At 32.4% G+C, this 20,186-nt stretch overlaps 1 long non-coding RNA gene across 2 annotated transcripts in view; it reads left to right on the top strand.

Moving 5' to 3' along the window:
• Positions 1 to 5,513: 5,513 nt before the first annotated feature.
• Positions 5,514 to 20,186, top strand: part of LOC143075602 (uncharacterized) — a 49,226-nt gene continuing 34,553 nt past the window's right edge. The window contains exons 1-3 of one of the 2 annotated variants that reach the window (XR_012978364.1): positions 5,514 to 5,810; positions 10,658 to 10,795; positions 12,281 to 12,327. This is a non-coding gene — a long non-coding RNA (uncharacterized LOC143075602). The remainder of the gene's footprint in view (positions 5,811 to 10,657; positions 10,796 to 12,280; positions 12,328 to 20,186) is intronic. The other variant, XR_012978363.1, reaches the window with a different exon arrangement.

Consider the following 20,186-nt stretch of genomic DNA (forward strand, 5'->3'; position numbering starts at 1 on the left):
AGTTGCTTAATGAATAGCGCGAGATTGCAGTGTAGCCAATCCGAATAACGTACAAAATGTATTATAATGAAGCATACATCTTATATGATTATTTACTTATCACTCTACACAGTGGGTTCACCGGTATAAGTACGGGAAATCTTGATTGTTCCTATGAAGTTAGGACATTTGTCCTTGATATAAGCCACATATTAACCCATGAAGGAGTTGATAGAAGGGTTGTATGAAGTTAGAGAATGTTGCTCTTAAGGTAAACAATGCATAAGTATAAAAAAGAAGATGTGGTATGATTGCCAATGAGACAACTGTCCACAAGAGACCAAAATGACACAGACATTAACAACTATAGGTCACCGTACGGCCTTTCAATAATGAGCAAAGCTCATACCGCATAATCAGCTATAAAAGGCCCCGATATGACAATGTAAAACAATTCAAACGAGAAAACTAACGGTCTTATTTATATAAAAAATATTATGTTCAAAATTTACATATCAAAAGATAGGCGAAAGATACCGATGAAAAATGCATACTCATAAGTAAACTGTCCAACGCCATGGTTAAAAAGGAAAAGGACGAACAGACATACAACAGTACAAATAAAGCATGATACGCCCGTCACTTTTTCAAAGAACAAGTTCCATAATTCCTCAATGTTCTATCAGAAATTTATGAAAAAAGTAAGGGAGGTTATTTTGATAGATACCTGTATAAATTAAACAAGTCACAGATGTTTCATGATAACTGCTAAAAGCACTTTTCCGAAACCTGGAAAATCCTCCTTTTAATGATAGAACCTTATAAAAATCGAAATAGATCTCACATCGATAGATATATGTACACAATTCACCAAGGTTTCGAGAAAACTACTCAAAGCATTTTTGAAATATTTCCCGAAAACTGAAGAATTCCCTACTTTTTAATTAATGACACCCAAAATCTCGTAAACGCAAAATCTAAAATTTATTAGAATCGAAAAGGGACATATATCAAAACATAAAAACAATTCATCAAAGTGTCATGCGTATAACTAAAACGTTTTTGAGTTATATTGTCCGACTTGTTGACGACTAACGGACATACGGCCGGCCGGATATGGTCCGAGACCACACTTGTCGTCCCTTGATTTTAGTCCCTAGTGTGGACAGTGTGTTACTTGCCATTTTTTTGTATACCCTTTTCGAATATATTTCTCCATGTTTTATGCCTCAAATAATAAGTCAAGGGGTGAAATGAAACTGTCAAAAAATTTGGTTAATGAATTTTAAAGTAAAGTAGTGATTTGGTCCAGTTGTAAAGGTTAAAAATCAGCACTTCGGAAGCTATCAAAAGATTTCAAGACCCCCTTAACATAACATAAAATTATCCATATTTTGAGTTAGAGCCGATTAAGTTTTCTATAATTTTGTTATAATTTGTCCCAAAAGTACAACACATTGTAAAAATTTTATTGAGAAAGCGCAGGTGGGATTTTTTTAATTTGCATTTATTGTCTAAAAGAAATGCACTACGAAATAATTGTGGTCTCGGACCATATCTTTATACCATAATATGTCCCGTCCCGTAAACGGGCTTAAAAAACAAAACATAGAATTCTTAATACTTAACAAAATACCCACCAATACTATGGATGTTCTCAGGTTCTCTGGAAGGGTAAGCAGATTCTGCTCCACATGAATCGTTAGTCGTGATTTTAGTTCAAACCTGGTAATAAGTCTTAATCCGTGGGTTACATTCGGGGAAAAGGGGATAGAACTATAGTTACGACAAATGAAACATTTCCTTCTTAAAATAGGCTTGTAATATATTATGTGTGATATATCAAATAATAAATATAATCTAAATACTTCGTTCTATTTTTCCTTGGGCGTAACTTGATTGAAAATTGGGTAATTTTGTCAACTTCACTAATTTGGATGAATGAATACCGACATTTCATTACCAAAGATCGTCAAGAAACGTCGAATTTCACTGTTATCCGCTTTTCGTCTTGAAATATTTAACATGATATCCAACATAATACCCTCTCAGCACTTTTCCCTGTAAAATTTTCAAATGCAAATGGAAGCTGTTTACTATAACTTTTCATGAGATCGTTTTTGAATTCCTCATTCATTACTAACTCTGAAAGTACTATTAGTGGTGGCGTAAACGTACAATTAGCACATACATGTAGTTAGAACTTTTATTAGATTTAAATGACTAAAATGAAAACAACAAAGTGAGAAAATTAGAAAATGGCTTATTAAACGAAATAAATGAATAAAATGTTACTCTAATTTAACACCAGAAATAAATGGTCAATCATCGCTGTTTATAATTATAAAAATACCTATAATCGAATATATAACGGTAAATACTAACTTTGTTCAAAGAGCGTAATACTATTTAACACGAAAACCAACCTTGTCGTGAAAAACATATTACATTTAATCATGTGTATGTGATAACATTAAAAAGTCAACGTTCAATGTGAGATTTGAATTAAGCTGTGTCTTGCTTGATTGATACATGTAGTTCATATGTAAAACAAAATATTTTCTTAAATCTTTTTTGTGTGTCAACTTATATTTGTTTCACCAAACAAAAGTTCTCCAGGAAACTTTTCAATGAAATATGTCATCATCCTCATGGAACAAATATTCATATATTTTAATCCGCAATGGTATATAGCTATAAAACCAGGTTCAATCTACCATTTTCTACAGATGAAAATATACCAAGTCAACTGAAGGATATGATAATTGTTATACATTCGTTTGATGTGTTTGAAATTTTGATTTTGCTATTTGATAAGGGGCTTTCGGTTTTGAATTTTCCTCGGAGTTCGGTTTTTTTTAATGATTTTATTACCTTTTTCCAATCACATTTCTTTTTGGAACTTATATTGTGAAGTAACTTCTTTTTCATAACAATATGTGTCTTTCCTCTTGTCTTTGTAATACCAAACAGCATGCATGTTTATCTAAATAATTTAACTGTCAATGTGAACGTTTTAAAATCATAATTCTTACAAAGTTCATTTCATCTGACTTTGTCGTGTATCAATAAAAGTAATATATATACATGTATATACAACACTGACAGTAAATCTAATTTGAAAGACAGAAAGAAGCAGTGCATTAATCAATTGAAGGGGTAAGAATAACGCAGACAAATAAAATCTAGGCGCGCAGTCGCCGATATTTCAGTGAAGGAGTTTGTTGAATAGAGAATAATTGGCAAAAGAGACAGAGTAAAGAGCCACAAATTAAGAATATGGATAAATTATAGACCAGAGCAAAAAAGAAGTAGAGATCAATGTTTTTTTTTTGTTTAAAAGGAAATGTTTGTCAAAAAAGATAAATAGAGAAAAATAGTATAACAAAATAAGGAATCAAGAAATTTAAGACCCCATTTCCAGACTATCATAAATTTCATTGAATACCAAGGTACGGCGACAAACCCGGAACCAATTGTTTGTCTACGTCAGATCTCTTGGGTTATACAATATACAATACAATACAAATATATGTTTATTATAGTGACATTGTGTATAACAAAATATGTACAATATTGAAATATTTCAATCAAATTACACCCGGCCCAATGGACCTATAAGTCACTTCAAATAGATACTATAGTATTAATTCAGATTGCCATCAGGAATTTTTATATACATGTTTTAAAATTATTCATTGTTTCTACGTCTGTTCACACATGTGACAATCTTACGCTATTGTTAGACGTGATAGTTTTAGAATTTCGCGATGTCGACATGAGATAAGAATCTGTCAAACTTTTGAATGGGACTATCCTTACTGTTGTTACATTTGAAATAAGTTGATATCTAGATACATAGTCGATGTTTCTTGGTCTTATTGGTTGTCTTAAATGGTACGATGGAAGTAATATCACTTCCATGGTACGACCAAGTACCAAAAACGTGTGACAGTTTTACTCTATAGTCGACACTAGTTTACTTTATATGACTTCCCTTTTCACTCTGAAAAAGAATATAGACGTTACGCACAGTGTTCGGTTTAGTAATCATTGGTAACGTTACTCGACGTAGTTTTCAATTATTTTAAACCGACTTCTTTACAAAACGTCAAAGCTTTGCACCATTTTTAATACAGCTTTAACTACTCATTTAAAAAAATAGACTGTTTACATGACTGATTGTATACTTTGACAATTAAATAAACTTTATTTTCTCATAATCTTAACTTAACGAAAGTATACATTTCAAATATTTGTCACTGCCCAAGCATTTCAATTGTTACAAAATGCTTATCCTCTATGATGCTCAGGATTCCGTCATCACAAGTATTCAAGTCTGGGCACATACATCGCGTTGAAACAGCCGATTCGGAAGCTGTTAAAGGGTTGGAGAGTATAAATGTTATAGTCCTGCCTTCAGCTGTAGTTTTTGAACAACAGTTAGAGAATAATTTAGGGTCTTTTTATCCGTACTATCAACATCCCAAATATGTGTCTTTCAAGAAGATTATAAAGAAACAAATAATCCTCGTTCGGGTCAATGACAGCAACATCTACTATATATCTTCTCTTTGCTTGATCTATAATTTCAATTTCATCTTCAGATTTTTGAATGAAAACGGCAGTTTGGAATATTTCATTTTATTTACAATTAAAAAGTGATCTACAGTCCTTGGATTCGTTTAAGTATTTTTCAAATGGGTCTACTTGTCGGATGCGTGGAAATGACTGTTAGTATATACAACAAACATTCATACTAGCAGACACATACATGTTACTACATGTAGGTTCCAAAGTCGAAAGGTTCGGTTCGGTATTATAGAAAATTTATTATTCATCAAAAGTAGGTTTTGACAAATTTTAGATTCTTCTACCATACGAGTTAAACCAGCACACTAACAGGGGAGTTTGATTGTATATACTTCTTTGCACGAGTTCCAAGACCATTTTTTTTGTCAATATAGATTTGATTTGATTTTTGGTGTTTTAACGCCACCTGTGCGGGCCCGTTTTTATTGGTGGAGGAAGACGGACTCCCAGGAGAAAACCACCGACCTTCGATAGGAAAACTGACAATCCTAGTCAATTAGGATTGGAGTCGAGTGCATCCACACTGACGGGTTTCGAACTCACAACCTCAGTGGCAGGCGCTGATCCAGGGGAGGGGGGTCTGGGGTTGGAACCCCCTTTTTTGGACGATCAATGCATTTGAATGGGGTCATCTAGTTGGAACCCCCCCCTTTTGTCATGGGTTAGGAACAGCCCTTTTTGAAATGGCTGGATCCGCCCCTGAGTGTTGACTGGCTAGTGATTACAGTAGTAACTATATAGATCACTCGGCCAGCGAAGCACCTTTGTTGTAACTACCTAGACCACTCGGTCACCTTTGTTAATATAGAAACAATATCCATATACTATATTCCTTTTTATCACATAGTGATTTTCATCCGTTTGTGTTGTTCATCATTCATGTTTTATAATTTCTTCGTTAAATCATTTAAATATTCGCGCCCATTTTGTAAACTAAAATTATTTAATAAGGTTTTAGTTATCGTTCCTGATGAACTTAATGGTATTTTTATAACGAGATAGTCTTTAAATTTAAATTTCTATTTCAGATCAATGATTTTAAATAAATATTTCGACATTACATTTGATATTATAGGATAAATCACCAATTGATTTTATTCTAAGTACAATTCATTTCGTTTTTCATGTACACCCCCCTTTTGATAATTTCAACAAGGAAGTTGCTATTTATAACTTATCTAAATTCCGCGAAAACGAAACAAGTTCACACGGAAATAGTATGACCTGAGACGCCTCTTGTAAGTAGACAATTAATTCACTATTTCCGAAGTAATTAATGATTTTATGCCTGATATGACAATTGTTTCCATATTTTAAAAAAAACAAAATGCAAAATTTTTCTGATTTCGTGGTAATTTCACAGCTTGTTTGTTCATCACTGTACTTTAAAAGATGAAGTTTAGTTTCGTTTTGCTTATTAAACGTGTTGAAATGGTTTCGTTTATAAATGTTGAACAAGAGGGCATATATACGAAATAATTATTAAATATGAAAGTTATTTTACAGAGATAGGTTAAAAATATTAAGTGTTTTGTTGAATGAGAGGTTAAATGTAATGGAAAACGAAAGTTGATATATAAATAGTCACATTTTAGTTTACTAAGTCAGTCAAGTACATTCTATCTTTTTTTATGATTTTTCGTATAGTAAGCGCGAGTTCAGCGGTAACCAGCTTCATTTTAAAGGTTTTTATCTTCATGTCATTCATAAATTATTTGTTTTCGTAATTGTTATCTCCCTTTGCACACAACATGCTGACAATTAAGAAATTGAATTCTGCATAAACCTGATATATGTAGTTAGAATTTATTTCCATAATCAGTTATCAAGTTCGAACTTTCTTTAACGTACAAATATATGCTGCAATTATATAATATAAGAATACATGTAGCCTCGAAAGGACTGTAAATGGTCTAGCTCTTCTAGGTGAACCCTCAAATACATTGTTTTTTTGTAATCTCCATATTATGTATCCCTTATTAAGTTTGTAGAAATGTTAGCCTCTGATATGTACACCTCAATTTCGCGCCTGTCCGAAGTCAAGAACCTCTAGCTTAAGTTAGTCTTCTTTTGGGGGGGGGGGGGGGGGGGGGCAATACCTTTTTGTGTTAACCTGTTATGGCCCTTTTCAAGGTGTTGTTTTAAAACTGTTATCTGAAAAAAACTGTTAAGCTGTTCACTGTTTTCAACCCTGTTTGTTAACTGTTATCAGCATTTTTGTATTTTTTGTTAACTGTTTTTGCCAAAATCGAGGTGTTGTTAACCTGTTTACGGACCCCTATTGCCCCCCTCTCTTCTGTGTGTGTGTGTGTGCGTGTGTTTTTTATTATGGTTCATTTGTATGCTTCGGAGTTGAGTATGACATTCACTTCGCTGAAGTAGTGCAACATTATGTGTATATGCCAGTTAAAGCCCGCATCAGGGCGCCTGATTTTCTCGCTGTGTTAAAGAAGCAATGGGGGCTTTGAAGTTTTTTTTTGGATTGTTTTCTCATCGACAAATTCACCATCACAGCCTAAGTACGACCTATGAAAACACAACACGATTAACCGTTACTAATGGATAAAGAGTTTACATGTTTACGTGTAAATAAATTCCTTTTCAAAAACTTCAATGAAATAGATGTAGTTTAAATGTACAATGTACATGTATCCATATGACATGATAAAGCTTAATACAAATAAGGTTTTCAATAAATCTAAAAAGTACATATAATAACAACCACACAAGCGAATCGAACATAATACGCAAAGAAAATAAGTGTTTCATTTGCATTAGGTGTTTGTAAAACCAGGACCTAGGACGAAATACAATGTGTGCTTCATTTCTGTATTATCGTGATTAGCAAACCATGATTATTAATATTAGAACAAAACTTCCTTCAAATGCCCATGTCAAAAGGTTCATATAATAAAATTCCGGACAACGCGATACCAAAGTAATCTTTCCTCAACATGAGGGTCTGGATGGTGGTTTACAGAATAGAGATTAAGCACAGACATGTGTATTGAATAGAGAAAACAAATAAAAAAAGTACAAAACAGAATATAATGTGTTGAAAAATATTACTAATGGAGAATATTTGGCAAAGAATATAAAAAATAGATCTGATTAAAAAGGCTTAAAAATTCAAGAATTTAGAAATGGAGATATCCTATCCAAACTGTTCTACAATTGGTTCTGTTTATGTTTACTCCGTTAGATCGTGTATTTGTTTATTTGCTTCTTATTTGAAACTGAAACCGGATGTATTCAGTGGCGGATCCAGAAATTTTCATAAAAAGGGGGGGGGGGGGAGGGCACCGATGACCGCCTAAGACGGACCCGATCCAGTCATGCCTCAGTGATTACCTAAATAATCAACCAAGTTGTTTTCTTGCAAAAGGTGAAGGACCTCTGGTAAACTGTTCTATCATATTTTCACTGTACGTGTCTAGTGGGTTTCTGGGGAGAAAGAGGGAAAGGTGGATGTTTTCAGTTTAATTTACGTCGCTGTTTAGGATATAATATTATATTAAATTTTAAAAAGAGCAGAAAGGGGTTCCAATTCCTACATGTACAAACTCCATATTGGAGCCACACATGCATCCGTAAAAAGAAACCATACCTGTGCTATGCTTCTATTCAGTAAATGTACAAATCAAAACACAAATATATCACAGAAAACAATGGAAATGATTGAAATTAAATAAAAAATAACAAATCTCATCGATGTTAGAAAAAAGGGGGAGGGCTTAAGAACTACCCTGTCCCTAAGTTACTGCCAAAAACCAGCGAAATTTGTTAAAACATTGACATGTCAGGGTCCATAACTTTGAAAGGGGTAATACAATTCTTAAAACAGGGTAGACAGATCTAACCCTCTGATAATTTATACACTTTTCAGTAGGAGTTTTGTCCTATCAGCTACAAACTACAGATTTACCTCTGTGTTCTACTCCATCTTGGCTCGCTTGACCTAAAGTATCATGTATGGTTTTGCCATTACTTTGCGTCCATGGTCAGTCCATCTACCGTCCTTCGTCCGTTATTTATTCTTTAATATTCTTCTACTCTGAAACTGCGGGTTTGTCTACATCGTTTAGATTAACTAAAGTTTGTGGTTTTCCATAAGGTTGGTTAATCAACATGGATGCCGTGTCTAAAATAAACAAAGAGGGCAAGCTAGAATTTGATTAAATCTAAAACTATCTCAATAAGAGAAAAACTGTCCAGCATAAAGTTCTAGTAAAGTTCTACCAACCCTGAATATATTAAAAAAAACTGTCTGCCTGATTTGTATTTATTGCTCCTGAAATGTTGAAGTTCACACGTAATTCGAATTCGATTCGCATTAATAAATTCGAATTAGTTTAGATTCGCATTCGGAAAGTTTTACGTCCTAACGTCAATTCTAATTCGAATTGCAATGCGCGTCAAATTCGCTTTACTGTCCAAATGACGTTAACTTTTAATTCGTATAAACAAAAACGTATTTCTAATTCGAATTGGGTAATTCGAATTAGCCAATTCGAATCAATTCGAATTAAAAAAAAGAAGAGTGTGTGAACGCGAGTAGCGAATTCAATCGATTCGAATTATATTTGAATTAAATGTCCGTGTACACAATTCCTTGCTATTTCTTCGAATTCAGAAAATATACGAGCAACACTGAAAGTGTAAATTTTTCAAAAATGATCTGCATGAGAGAACGTATATACATCCTAAATATTAAAAAGAAATCGTATTTGTTTTTAGATTTTGCTCTAAAACATATTTTTTCTCTCCAATTTTTAGCAGCTTTTAACTGTAAACCTGGACACTATAGAGGCTAGATATGCTAAAATGATAAGCATAGCAAAATATATATAATTTCTGAAGAGTTGAACCCTTTTTGGATTATTGCCCTGAAATGTTGATTTTTACGGTTTTATTGTTTGCAGTCTTTGTCTGAAAACAATAGGAGCTACATGTAAGTTTTTATGTGAATACAAAAATTGCAAACTGGCGACTTTTACCTCAGGTGGACACTACAGGCACACATGTGCCTCTTGTTACCTATCATGGTTGCTATGTTTTGAATCTATTCTGAACAAAATAAGGATCGTTTGTCGACAACATGATTATCATACATTAAAGTGTCTATAATTCGGCTATATGGTTCTCATGAAGAAATAGTTTGGAAAATGAAACGAAAAATGACGGACACCGGACGACGAACAGCCACGACGAACGTCGGACAACCGAGACGGAAGGCAGCTATGGGATGGCATAATCTGACATGGCTCCTTATAAACATGTTGAGCTTAAAACTGAACATTCATATTCAAAAACAAAACAGACTTTTGACAAATTGAAAGAGATCTTGTATCTCCCAAGTAAGAAATTTTGATTCGAAATTAAAACTTGCATCTTAATATATGTCTGAATTGCATTACGTAAAAATATATTGAAATTACCGACATTGTTTCTATTTCTATAGTTTTTGAAGCTATAGAAGCATCTCCTTGTTGGTAAATATTTAGTTGCTGCCAATACAATGCAATACAAAGAAAGTGACACAAGCGTTGTATATATATATATATTTTACGTCATTAGTTAGATCATAATTTGACTTCATCACATATTTAAAAGATCTAGAGTATTGTAGACGAAAATAATTGGTTATACCGAATAGATATTGGAAAGAGTTTACATGGTCCTTCCTTAATGTGTGCATTGACCCGGAACACAGACTGTCTTTGTAAAAGTTATATATCTCTGTTTTCGAACAATTAATATATAATGAATTTTACCCCCAAAATAAGATATTCAAAACACGAATAATGTTGATTCATTTTTATTTTCGAATACCATTTTTCGTGTATTTTGTGGGAACAGGCAAACCACGAAATTAAATGTTCAACAAGTAACAGATTTTCTACAGGTTTTCATGAGGACCTCGGGGAAAACAACGAAATCAAATATCCATTACATTTAAGTATTTCTCACTCCTCGAAATTTGACACCCATGAAAATAAATGAACCATCAGTATACTTTAATACTTAATTGGTTCATCCCTATGTAGATGCAACGATAATGATTATTATATGTATTATATTACAGAGCTTGCATTGTATATTTGATGAGAAATTAACATGTAGAAATAGGAAGATGGGGTTTAATTGCCAATGATTAAACTCTCAACCCGATACCAAATGACATAAACGTTACCAACTATAGGTTACCATACGGCCTTCAACGGTGAGCAAAACTAATACCGCATTGTCAGCTTTAAAATGTTGACAAAATAATGCAAACAAGAAAAAAACTAACGTCATGATTTATGGGAAAAAAATCAAAAACGAAATACAAATATGACATATACAGCAACAAAAGAAAGCACAGAATTACAGGCTCCTGACTTGGGACAGGCACATACATAATGTGACGGGGTTAAGCATGTTAGTGGGCGCTCAACACTCCCCTAACATGTGACAGTGGTATAACAGTACAAAATATGAACAATCTATAAAATTAAAAAGGGCTTATCTCATCAATTCGATACACAGTAGAAAAATACGTAACAAAACTAAACAAACAACGGTCGGACGTGACAGGGTAGTTATACATCTCTACAACTTAAAAGTCACAAAGTACAGAACTGAGAGCCTCTGTAATTCAGTCGTTGTCGTTTAATTTCTTGTTTGAATTGTTTTTTATTTGTGCTTCTGTGCCTTTTATAGCTAACTATGTGGTGGGGCTTTTCTCTTTGTTGAAGGCCGTACGGTGACACATAGCTGTTAATTTCTGTTTCATTGAATTTGTGAAGAGTTGTCTCATTAGCAATTATACCACATCTTCTTTTTTATATTTACTATGTAGAAAGATAACTTAGTAAGTAGAATGTAAACTGACTAGATAGAAAGTAAACCTACAAAGTAGAAAGTTAACTTTGTCAGTAGAAAGTTAACTTTGTCAGTAGAAAGTTAACTTTGTAAGAAGAAAGTTAACTTTGTAAGAAGAAAGTTAACTTTGTCAGTAGAAAGTTAACTTTGTCAGTAGAAAGTTAACTTTGTAAGAAGAAAGTTAACTTTGTAAGAAAAAAGTTAACTTTGTAAGAAGAAAGTTAACTTTGTCAGTAGAAAGTTAACTTTGTCAGTAGAAAGTTAACTTTGTAAGAAGAAAGTTAACTTTGTCAGTAGAAAGTTAACTTTGTCAGTAGAAAGTTAACTTTGTAAGAAGAAAGTTAACTTTGTCAGTAGAAAATTAACTTTGTCAGTAGAAAGTTAACTTTGTCAGTAGAAAGTTAACTTTGTCAGTAGAAAGTTAACTTTGTCAGTAGAAAGTTAACTTTGTCAGAAGAAAGTTAACTTTGTCAGTAGAAAATTAACTTTGTCAGTAGAAAGTTAACTTTGTCAGTAGAAAGTTAACTTTGTCAGTAGAAAATTAACTTTGTCAGTAGAAAATTAACTTTGTAAGAAGAAAGTTAACTTTGTCAGTAGAAAGTTAACTTTGTCAGTAGAAAATTAACTTTGTCAGTAGAAAGTTAACTTGATTACTAAGTAAAAGGTAAACTTAGGAAGTAGAAAGTGACCAGAAGGGATAATACATTCACTAGAAAGACAAATAAATTTAACTATAATGACTGTACACTAACAAATGTACTATTATAGTTAGAATTTTCCTTTACTAAGTAAGCTAGTACATCAACTACATGTAGCTGTATAGATATTTCTTTTGATGTAGGTTACAAATGTATTAGGAACAGCAGTGGAAACTACGAATTTCAAACAGTAAGAGTAAATAATGACTACATATGATATCATCTTTTTTGTACAAAAGAACTCACTAATAAGAGTTCTCTGGAAAATTGAATTTACGAAGTATACATTGTACATTAGAGAGTATTGACATAAAAGGACTAATTTTAAAGCAGTATCGAAAACAAAAGGAGGGATTCCGGGGTTTAAAATCCCCATTTAACGACCAGGCTTTTTTTTATTGATAACATATGGTTGGAATTATAATTTCCAACGGTTCGATAGTATAGTGGGAAATTATTGTAATAACGGTACTAGTGCATACTATTAATACGGGTACTTCTTATGTACACGTATATACATACATGTATCACGTGATACTGATATTTAGCGGGAATATTTTCCCTTGTTGGTCACCTCTAGCCAAGCATCAGACTGGACAACAGTGAAATAAATTTCATTTTCAATTGAATTGTTATTCTAATTTGTATTTAGTAGGGATTTATATAGTAACTTGATTTATTATTTACTTCTTATAGTATATTTATTCAGTTATACACAGTCCAAGTGTACCTCTCGAGACGGTCTTCCGAGCATTTGGGTTTGGACACAGGTTTCCAAAATTTTCCACTTTATTTAAAATGTAGTCTTTTGACTGCAGTTTAAATGGAGTTCGAACCGAGGTAACTCGTTTTGATTGGTTTTTCCTGACCGGCGGGATCGTTTATGACAGAGCCCATATTTTTGAACACAATGTACTCATTTTTCTAAAGAATTCCTTATGAAAGTTTATTTAGAGTGCATTGATACTTATGCTTCATGTATATTGTGTATATCTATTATATTTATATTAATAAAATATGGGGTCCACCAGTATTGCTGGGCTATCGGCTATATATAGTATTTTAGTATTTATTGATATGCCTAGAAATAGTATTTAGTAAAGTTGATACCCCCCCCCCCCTTTATCCTGAGTTGAAACAATGCCTTAAAGAATGGCTGAATCCACCCCTGTTAAGAGTTGTGTGTTGATGGCATATCTTTGATAGTTTGTCTTTAATATATAACTATTTATTCACATGTTTTAAAATCTTCTGACGATTTAAAGCTGGACATATTTTATCAACAATTCTGTATTGTTGAAATCAATACATTTTCCTTACAATGGTCGGTTGGTTGTCACATGATAGTCACATGATTGTACCCTTTAGGTTCTGTCTCGTGGACATTTAATCAACAATCTTCTTTCATGCACAGTAATAAAGCGATTGGGTTATCCCTCTTTTATCAAATATCGCGTTTAGGTCAGATCGACTATGTCATGATGTTTGTTTTATTATTCCCTAACAATAAATGGATGTGAAAGACTCAACTCTTTTTATTGTATAGAAAACACACACGTACATTGTTTTTTGTGTACTTCTTTTCATCGGGGATACTTTTGTGCCTGGGTATAAAAGAAAGGATAAATGTAGATCATATACTGTTCACAAGGTAGATTAGCGAAAGCTAATTGAGTCACCCTCTTTAAATAAAGTCATTACTTACTTACTTACTTACTAACATCATATACAACTTATGTTACCCTTATATTTGTTTTATTTATTGAACTTTGTAACGACAGCTTCGACCATAATGATTTTTTTTGAGATTTTGAATTAATGTCTTATCGCGATAAAGCTCATATTCATAATAATGTCTTTTGTTTATGCTAAGCACAGATAAAAAAAATATAGCTGGAGTACGAACAAAAGTTTATAAGCGATGTGTTTCGGTCTTGAAATATGTTACAATTTGCTATTTTTTTTTTACTAAACTTTGTTTTAACCCTTATTTTCTTGTATTCATTATTTGTTTATTCCGTCAACAAAAAAAAAGGGGAGGGGTTAAAGAGAAGCCTTTCAAAATTACATCGTATTGCAATTTAATCCCATAATAATTAAACACTTTAAAAACATAATGCAAGTATGTTCCGACAAGAAAGAATACACGACAATATTGAATAGTTAAAATCTGTAAAGTTTATATATGAATAGGCCTAAATAATTACAACGCTATCTATAATTAAATACAAGGTTATCAATAATCTGCTGACGTCAATCGGTCAAATCTTTAAACTGACCCCTTTTATCAAGATGCCCTACATTTTTATCTGTTACAGTAAAACGATTTTGTATTAAGTGTGGCTTAAAATGACACTATCTATTATGTTTGACAAATAAGATATTCTATACGCTGTTTAAAAGTATCTATGCATTTGAAAAGAATTTCAAAAATACAAAACATTTAATGCACAAAAGACTTTGATCTAGATTAGGGTTTCTTTAGAATTGACATATTTTCGACTGACTGTGCAATGCTTTGTTTACTGAATTCCCATTGTGAATATAATATAATTATAGCTTTTAAAATCCGATTGAATTTTAAATTTTACAAAATATTGACCTCCAAAGTTAAGTACGATTTCCACTTTACAAATAACGCCACTTATCAATATAAGTATTTCTTCCCATACTTGAGATTGATTTCAAGTGAATCAACAAATCTTCCTTATAAATCATGCATTAAAATAACATCGGTTTTTCTGTACGTAAAATGAAAACCGAAAAGCTAGATATCAGGGAAAAATACTTTTGTTTTCAACTTTAGAGTTTCTAAACGGTACAATTTAAAATGACAAATTACATGTACCTTCGTTAATATAAATGCTAACAAGTTTTTCTAAACAAATACAGAAAGTCTATGCATTCTGAAAACGACAACGGTAAAAATTTCAAACCTCCATTAATAAATAATAATATATGTTTAGGACTTTCATCACCAAAATCTTTGTCAACATCGTCATTGTTTTTGGGGTTTGGGTTTTGCTCTTTGTTGATGGCCATTGTACGGCATTTAACAAATATGAAAAGATGAATATAAACAGTTCAAAACAAACAAGAAAACCAAATATGATATACAGCGATTACTAGTTTGAAATGCCTCCGTGACTTGTACTTAATATGTTAAACAATTAGGAAACAATGACAGTGTGGACAAAGATTTGGTAATGAAAATATTTTGACCATGTTGGATGGTTGTCTTATTGGCGAAGATACCACATCACTTTCTGTTCATAAGCATGGATATAGGAAGATGTGGTATAAGTGCCAATGAGACAACTCCCCATCCAAGTAACAATTTATAAAAGAAAGTATATATTATAAGTCAAGGTACGGCCTTCAACACGGAGCCTTGGCTCACAACGAACAGCAAGCTATAAATGGCCCATAAAGTACTAGTGTAAAACCATTCAATCTGGAAAACCAACGGTCTAATCTTTAAAAAAAATACCGAGAAACGAGCAACACCTATGAACCACTTAAACAGACTGCAACCGCTGAACATAAGATTCCTGCCTTAGGACAGGTGCAAATAATTGCAGCGGGATTAAACGTTTTAATGGTACCAAACCAAACCTTCCCCCTTTTCTGAAACAAAAGTATAACATCACAACATAAAAAGACACACTATAAAATATCAATAGGAAGGCTTAACTCAATAAAAAATGTAGTAACACAAATTAACACACACTGAACGAATAAATCTGATCTGTGATGCAATGCTTATACATAGTTAATAAAAATAAGGGATGAATAATTAAGTTAAAACGTAAATCAATAGGTTTAAACTAAGGTAAAAGTATAAAACCGCCGTGAAAAATGAAAATAATTGTGTGGTTAAGTATACTTCTTTAATTTCTACATATATTGATAGTTAGACAGTGTCCGGATTATCTTACATATATTACGCCACCCTTTGTATCTAAATCTGCAGTTCTAATAACTGGATCAAATAATTATCAAAAACTCCTCAGGTTGACGAACAATTTAAACATGTCTATACAATTGTAAATTATAAAAATAGTACCGAAGTCCACAAAACGGGACAAAGTCAAACGCTATCAATCAACGGAACACATTTAAGTTCTAAGTAGACTATCCATACCTTTAAAAAGTCTTCCATTACGTTAAAAAACAGAATCCCTGGGATTAGTTGTAATAGATTTTAGCCTCTGATGCATGATTTTTTTTTAATATTTATTGTTTTGGCTTTTAATACTTTTCAGTAACTTAGGGTACTCTCAAATCGCATTTTAGTGTTAATTTGACCTGTTGAAACAATGTGTAATGCATTTCTATCACTCACTGTTTACTTAGTTTTCGTTACATCTCGTCTCCCTGTTTTTTTTTAGTATGACAGTATATTTTCACTTCTGTATTCGATCTTACTGTTAACATCAAAATAATTTATTTTGCAAGAAACGTTTCTGTAACCCTTACAACAAAACTATTATATTTAAATTTACTTGTGTACTTTACTTTATTTAACGCAATTTTGTTCGAGGTTATAGTTGTCTCTTTTACATTGTTTTACACCTGTTTTTATGCATATTGTGTCATCATATTCGTTCAGTGTATGTCTCTTCTGACATCGGACTCGGACTTCTCTTGAACTGAATTTTAATGGGCGTATTGTTATGCGTTTACTTTTCTACATTGGCTACAGGTATATGGGGAGGGTTGAGATCTCCTAATCATGTTAAACCACGCCGCAATTTTGCGCCTGTCCCAAGTCAGGAGCCTCTGGCCTTTGTTAGTCTTGTATGATTTTTAATTTTAGTTTCTTGTGTATAATTCGGAGTTTAGTATGACGTCCATTATCACTGTACTAGTATACATATTTTTTAAGGGGCCAGCTGAAGGACGCCTACGGGTGCGGGAGTTTCTCGCTACATTGAAGACTTATTGGGGGCCTTCGGCTGTTGTCTGCTCTTTGGTCGGGTTGTTGTCGCTTTGACACATCCCCATTTCCTTTCACAATTTTATTGTTTTTTGACCTCTTATAGCTTACTGTTCGATGTGAGACAATGTTCCGTGTTGAAGGCCTTACTTTGGCCTATAATTGTTTACTTTTAACACATTTTGACATGCATAGAGAGTTGTTTTATTGGCACTCATACCACTTCTTCGTATATATGTTGGCAACAAAGGTTTTGACAGATTAATATACATTTGATTTGACTTTAGTTTTGGATGATAAAAGAAAAAAGCGTTTGCCTATGTTTTATATATCAGAATAATTGTTTTTCATGAGAGATTTCTCAATGTTTTTTGGAAACTATTGACAAAACAATATCCTAATTGTCATTAGAATTTTTAAATCGTCCTGTTTCCTGTTACGGAGATTTTATGATAAATAATCTGTTCTTGTCGTTTAATTTGTCAGTTTCCGTATACAATCATGAGAATTTTGTTGAAAAAAGAGTTTCATTTAAAATAAATAAATTCCGGTTTCCTATATTCGGAGAATTTATAATAGACATCAAGATATTTATTTTGTCATGTTTTAACAGTTTCCTTGTACATTCCTGTTTTTTTGTGTTTAAAAAACATATTCTATTGCATCACAAAAACACTCAAAGGTAGTCTCTGCAAATTTGTTAGCTGAATTTTAAACAATTGTATCCTAGAACATATTATGACACTTCTAAGGTGCCCAATAACATATTTTGATAGTACTGCACTAGAACGACCTGCCATTTTCTGTTCTACCTTTGAACAAGTTTTGCCGTCTAGATGCAGTACTATCAAAATATGTTATTGGGCACCTTTAGAAGTGTCATAATATGTTCTAGGATACATATTTGTTTTTCTTTCATGTTTTAGTACATTAATTAGACTGTTAGTTTTCTAGTTTGAATTGTTTTACATTTGTTATTTTGTGGCGTTTTATAGCTTTATGGGCTTTGTCATTGTTGGATGCCGTACATTGACCTAATGTTGTTAGTTTCTGTGTTATGTGGTCTCTTGTCATGCTTGTGGAGAGTTGTCTCATTGACAATCATACCACACCTCTATTTTATATTGGACAGTTCTGCACAAGAAAAGATCATGATAATCCCAACTAAGAACAGTTTAAACTTCTACCTTATAGGCGATTTTCAACAATACTACGCTTGATAAAACATTGACAGTTTTACCTTAGAACAGTTTGAGACAGTATATGCACTTGAAATGATTCTGTTAGTTTTATCTTTTAACATTTCGACAGTAAAAATATTTCTTTCAGTTTTGATAATAATATAATAAAAATTAGCCTGAGGGTACGACGTACTAGAACAGCTTTATAAACTACAATTCTACATTAGAAAAGGGTGGGGCAGTTCGAGATTAGAAATGATCTTGCCTGTTCTACATTAGAACAGTTGTGGACAGTACTTCACTGAAAATGATCCAAACAGTTTTGATTTAGAACAGTTTTAATTATTTATACACTAGTTACGATAAGGACAGTTTAACATTAGAACATTTCATAACACTACTATCTTGACCTTGGACATGCTTTGGACAATTTCAAATTGAAAAGAATTCTGACAGTTCTAGATATGTACATTATAACAGTTTTGATTAGATCTACACTAGAAATGATATTACCAGTTCTTCCTTATTACAGTTTTGAACAGTTCTACACACACAATGATTTTCATAGTTCTACTTCAAAACGGTTAGGACAGTTCTGTACTAGAATTGTTTCTGAACAGTTCCACATCTTAAACGTTTTTGACAGATCAATTTCAGAACAGATTTGGACAGTTTGACAATTTTTAAAACAGTTCGGACAGGACTACATTAAAAATGGTTCTGACAGTTTTACCTTATAATCGTTTTAATAGGTTCTACGCTAGAAATATTTCTGACAGATTGTCCTTGAACAGTTGTGGACAGATTCTGACAGTTCTACTGCAATTCAGTTTTGGACGTTTCTTTACTAGGAATGATAATGAAAGTTCTTGCATATACCAGTGTTTGACAGTTCTTAAGAATAGTGTTAACAGTTCTACGCTAGAAATTATCCTGACAGTTCCACAATAGAAAAAAATACAAATTGTTCTACTTGAGCATTAGCCCAGATAGTTCTATCATAGAGCGTCTCAAACACTACTACATCAGAAGAGATCCTGGCAGTTTCATCTTAAAACAGTTTGAGACAATTCTACATACGAACTGACCATGACACTTCTACACAAAATTACATTGACAGTTCTACCATAGGACAGTTTGGGACAATTCTATACAATAAAAGATTCTCACACTTCTGCATTAGAACAATTTCGGTCATCTCTACGCGTGAAATGGTTTTGACCAGTTTACATTAGAAAAAGTTTTAGCAACTTTTCACTGGAAATGATTCTGACAGTTCTACCCTGTTTGGTTAAGTAATGGAAAAAGAAACATTATATACATGATACTACTAGTAATAAAAAATCCTCTTTCAAATCAGATCATTGTAAGAAACATCAAAAAGTTTGACACAATGTTCAGCGATTTTTCATTTGAACAGTTTTGGATAGAACTACACTAAAATTGATCCAAAACAGTTCTACCTTAAAGAGGCACTAGCTGTCAAATTCATGTTTACCGATTGACTCAAATTCTCATATTTGATTTAAAACCATGTAAAACATTCATATAAATTATAAAAAATCTAAAATAAACAATTAACAGGGCGTGGGATTGATAATTTGTAGCTTCGTTTCGTGTGTATTTTAGATTTGACACTAACTTATTAACTATCTATTTAAATAATTGACTTCAGAATACCTCCGATTGTCATATATGCGATATAAACAAAAATAAAGATATAAATAAAAAGCAAACACGTCAAATTGAATTTTTCGAAATCTGTTTAATTTCATATTATAAATTACAAATATATGCTAATCATCGTTTTTACCTTGATAAGAACCTTTTTTTTTGGTGGATCGAATCAATAGATCAAATCATTTACCTTAGTTTCACTATCAATGTTGATATTATTTTTCTTTAAATAACCACACACGCACAAGGCAT

Source organism: Mytilus galloprovincialis, chromosome 5 (genome assembly GCF_965363235.1).
Source record: "Mytilus galloprovincialis chromosome 5, xbMytGall1.hap1.1, whole genome shotgun sequence".
NCBI lineage: Eukaryota > Metazoa > Mollusca > Bivalvia > Mytilida > Mytilidae > Mytilus > Mytilus galloprovincialis.